The sequence below is a fragment of the Triticum dicoccoides genome, chromosome 6A, assembly GCF_002162155.2.
Source record: "Triticum dicoccoides isolate Atlit2015 ecotype Zavitan chromosome 6A, WEW_v2.0, whole genome shotgun sequence".
Taxonomy (NCBI): Eukaryota; Viridiplantae; Streptophyta; class Magnoliopsida; order Poales; family Poaceae; genus Triticum; species Triticum dicoccoides.
Genome location: NC_041390.1, coordinates 249,225,366 through 249,230,690, shown reverse-complemented (window position 1 = coordinate 249,230,690; position 5,325 = coordinate 249,225,366).

Genomic DNA, 5,325 nt, shown 5'->3' with positions numbered 1-5,325 from the left:
GGATTTCCAAGTTGTGGCCAGGTTCAATCATTCCTTTGCAAATCATGCATATGCATCACATACCACATCCCGCATATCATACCATGTTTGCATCATGTTGTTTGAGCATTGCACGTGGTTGATTGTGCTCCTTTTTTCTTGTTGTTCTTGTTTTGGTAGAGCCGGGAGACGAGTTCGTGAACGAGGAGCCCGTTGATTTCTCTTATGAGGATCAAGGCAACTCTGAGTACTTTGCAGGCAAGATGACCATACCCTCGAAATCACTTCTATCTTTGCTTGCTAGATGCTCGCTCTTTTGCTATGCCTATGCTATGATACCTACCACTTGCTTACCATGCCTCCCAAATTGCCATGTCAAACGTCCAACCCACCATGTCCTAGCAAACTGTTGTTTGGCTATGTTACCGCTTTGCTCAGCCCTTCTTATAGCGTTGCTAGTTGCAGGTGAAGTTTGGAGATCGTTCCTTGTTGGAACATGTTTATTGTTGAGATATCATAATATTATCTTGTTTATCTTAATGCACCTATATACTTGGTAAAGGGTGGAAGGCTCGGCCTTATGCCTGGTGTTTTGTTCCACTCTTGCCGCCCTAGTTTCCGTCATATCGGTGTTATGTTCCCAGATTTTGCGTTCCTTACACGGTTGGGTTATAATGGGAACCCCTTGACAGTTCGCCTTGAATAAAACTCCTCCAGCAATGCCCAACCTTGGTTTTACCATTTGCCACCTAGCCTCTTTTTCCCTTGGGTTTCCGGAACCCGAGGGTCATCTTTATTTAAACCCCCCCGGGCTGGTGCTCCTCTGAGTGTTGGTCCAAACTAGAGCCCTGTGCAGCGCCCCCTCGGGGAAACTCGAGGTTTGGTTTTAGTTGTATGGAGCGCTCATCTGAGTGTGCCCTGAGAACGAGATATGTGCAGCTCCTATCGGGATTTGTCGGCACATTCAGGCGGTGTTGCTCGACTTGTTTTACCATTGTCGAGGATGTCTTGTAACCGGGATGCCGAGTCTGATCGAATTCTTGGGAGAAGGAATATCCTTCGTTGACTGTGAGAGCTTGTGATGGGCTCAGTTGGGACTCCCCTGCAGGGATTTGAACTTTCGAAATTCATGCCCACGGTTATGGGCAGATGGGAATTTGTTAATGTCCGGTTGTACATAACTTGAAACTTAAATTAATTAAAATGCATCAACCGCGTGTGTAACCGTGATGGTCTCTTCTCGGCGGAGTCCGGGAAGTGAACACAATGTTGGAGTAATGCTTGACGTAGGTTGTTCTAGGATCACTTCTTGATCATAGTTGTTAGACCGTGCTTTTTCCTTCTCTTCTCGCTCTCTTTTGCGAATATGTTAGCCACCATATATGCTAGTCGCTTGCTGCAGCTCCACATCATACCTTTGCCTTACCTATAAGCTTAAATAGTCTTGATCACGAGGGTGCGAGATTGCTGAGTCCCCGTGACTCACAGATTCCTTCCAAACCAGATGCAGGGACCGATGATGCCATTCCAGATGATATGACCGATCTCAAGTAGGAGTTCGATGAAGACTCTCGTCGTTACTATGTGTCTTTCCCAGATGATCAGTAGTGGTGCTCAGTTGGGGCGATCGGGGACTTTGTCGCATTTGGGGGTTGATCTTTATTTTGGTACCGTAGTCGGACCCTAAGTGTATTGGATGAATGTAATGACTCATTTTATGTATTTGTGTGACGTGGCGAGTGTAAGCCAACTATGTACCTTTCCCCTTTATTCATTTACATGGGTTGTTGTGAAGATTACCTCACTTGCGACATTGCTTTCAATGCGGTTATGCCTCTAAGTCGTGCTTCGACACATAGGAGATATAGCCGCATCGAGGGCGTTATAAGTTGGTAATCAGAGCCTTCCCCGACCTTAGGAGCCCTCTGCTTGATCGAATCGTTGGCGTTGTTGAGTCTAGAAATTTTTTTGAGTCATTTAGGATTATATATATCATAGAGTTAGGAATTCTTTTTACGCCAGAGTCCCTTGGTCGCTCTGGTGAGGCTTCCTGACATAGAGTTTTGACTCTTCTCTTCTCAAATTTCACTAAATTTTTTTTAGGATCACGTGGGTATCTTGGAATCATTCCGATGGTTTTGTGACAAGAACATTGTTCTTGGTGCCTCCTGTCATTTTGGGGTTGTGGCAGTGTCCCGGGAGTTGAGCTCCGAGGTGTTGTCGTCACAATTTTATCGTTGAGATTCTGGAATACCTGAGTTCCGCTGACATCGAAAATCTCTTTTATGCAATTGTTGGTGAGATAACCTCGACGCCACCCAGTACTAGGGCGGGAGTTCGGGAGTATTGCCATAACTTGTATAACAGATCATTTTCGAAGGTTGAGGTAAATGATTTCCAAAGGTTTCTCGATTATGTGTTGCAGGATGGATACAGCTGGATGTAGGATTTGCTATATTTGGGTGAGATATTATGCTTCCCCTGTATCCCCAACACCTGATTGCATAACCGGAAAGGTTCGGGAGTTTCATAGGTGGGAATTCTTGTAGCTCTAGTTCTTCTTCCGCGGATATTTGGTTTGGGATTGGGTAATCCTCACCAAGTATTTGTTCTTGTCCATACCTTGTTGTTTTTCTTCTACATCTATTCAAGTGGCTTCTCAATTTATGGAAATGTGACCATTTCAATTGGAATGCATTCATTCATTTTGTTCGGATGTGAAGACTTTATGTTGCAATTTCGATCCTTTTTGATTCAGCTTCATATTTTCCTGTCAATATGCTAACGGATGTCACCCTCTTCAGGATGGCTCCTGCTAAGGGCAACAATCAGAATCAGGATCCGCCACCACCACGTCCACCTTCGGAGGAATGGCAAGCTGTAATGGACACTACCAATGCAAACACGCAGCTGATCATGCAAATTCTACAAGAGCGCAACCAAGGCCATGGCAACAGTCATAACCAGTTTTCTACACTCAACCAGTTCCTTGCTAACCAGCCAAAGACCTTCAGCAATTGTGTTGAGGCAACAGACGCTGATGATTGGCTCATGGACATATGCAAGCATTTCGAGTGCAGTAACATCAAGCCTGAGGACTTTTTCAAGTTTGCCTCCTTCCAACTCAAAGACCAAGCTGAAGAATGGTTTCAGCAATACAAAGATTCTAGAGGAGGCCGTGTGATTACCTGGGATGAATTCCGTCAAGACTTCAAAGCGCATCACATTCCTCAAAGTGTGGTTGAGAGCGGGCGTGAGGAACTCCGCAACCTGAAGCAAGGCACTATGTCTGTTTACCAGTACAACATCATGTTTCAGAAGCTCGCCCCTTTCGCTAAGCAAGACGTCCCTGACGAGAAGAGCATGATATACCAGTTCAGGGGTGGTCTCAGCGAAGAACTCCAGCTAGCTCTCGTCCTCTTTGAGCCCAAGAAGTACGATGAGTTTTACAACATGGCAATGAAGCAAGAGACTGCCCAACTAAAGTGCGATGCTTCCAAGAAGCGAGTCAGAGATGCAACTCCTTATTCCTCAACTCAAGTGTCTAAGCAGCAAAAGTATTGGCTTCCTCCTCCTCCATTCCGTCAGCCTTATCAGTAGAAGAACAAAGGTGGCAATGGATCTTCCCACCCACCCAACCCTGGCTTTCAGAACAAGACTTTGTCTCAAGCTCCAAGATCAAGTGCTCCGTATCACCGTCCGCTCTCGGAGGTCACGTGCAACAAGTGCCAACAGAAGGGTCACTATGCCAACAAATGCTTCAATCAGAGGCGTCTTCCTCCTCCTCTTGTGAGATCGGCAAGTACCGCAGTGGTCAAGCATAACCCCAAGCACGCCAAGGTCAACATGGTGAATGCAGCTCAGGCAGAGGACTCGTCAGATGTCATCATGGGTAACCTTCCTGTTAACGATGTTCCTGCAAAAGTTCTTTTTGACACTGGTGCATCGCATTGCTTCATTTCTAAACCTTTTGCATCAAAGTATGAGTGCAATTATCAGCATTTGCAAAGACCTTTGCAAATCGTGTCCCCGGGCAACCAAATGACAGCTAATATCTGCGTCCCGGATGTTACTATAACATTGGGCGACTACAAATTTCTAGCTTCTCCTATTGCTCTGGGCGACTCGGATATTGATCTTATTCTTGGAATGGATTGGCCTTCTAAGCACAAGGCTCATCTTGATTGTGCTGCCAGGCAGATTCAATTGACTCATTCGTCTGAGGGTGTAATTGTCTTTGCCACAAGGGATGATACCATTCGACTGTTTTCTCTCAATGAGAGGGATGAGCTGGATGCCATCTCTCAAATTCCGATCGTTTGCGAATATCAAGACGTCTTTCCATAAGAGCTTCCAGGAATGCCTCCGCACCGGCCAGTTGAATTTGTCATCAATCTTGAGCCTAGCACGAAACCTGTGTGCAAACGTCCTTACAAACTTGGACCTAAAGAGTTGAAGGAGTTGAAGAAGCAACTCGATGAACAAGAGCGTATGGGTATCATCCGACCTAGTTCTTCTCCGTGGGGTTGTGGAGTTCTTTTTGTGAAGAAGAAGGATGGAACGGACCATCTCTATGTCGACTACCGTCCATTGAACAAGAAGATTATAAAGAACAAGTACCCACTTCCCAACATCAACGAGCTGTTTGAACAACTCAAAGGTGCTCAAGTATTCTCCAAGCTTGATCTCCGTATGGGCTATCATCAGATTTGCATTAGTGAAGAGGATATCCCCAAGACAACATTCAGAACAAGCTATGGTTCATATGAATACACTGTCATGTCTTTCAGCCTCGTCAACGCTCCTCCGACTTTCTCTCGCATGATGAACTTCATCTTCAACGCCTACACAAATGACATCGTCTTGGTCTACCTCGATGACATTTTGGTCTTTTCCAAGAACAAGGAGGATCATGCCAAGCACTTGCGTTTGGTGCTCGATAAGCTCAGAGAACATCAGTTCTATGACAAGTTTTCAAAGTGCAAGTTTTGGCTCGATGAGGTTCTCTACCTTGGGCATATCATCTCTGCCAAGGGCATTGCTGTGAATCCTGAGAAGGTGTCTGCAATTGTGAATTGGGAACCACCTCAGAACGTGAAGCAACTCCGCAGCTTCCTTGGTCTCGCAAGCTATTGTCGAAGGTTCGTTGAGAACTTCTCAAAGATCGCGAAGCCTCTTTCCAACCATCTCCAGAAGCACGTGAAGTACGTTTGGTCTCCTGAATGTGACATCGCTTTCAACACCCTGAAAGAGAAATTAGTCACTGCTCCAGTTCTGAATCCTCCTGATGAATCCAAACCGTTCGAGGTCTTCTATGATGCCTCTCTTCAAGGTCTGGTGCAGTGT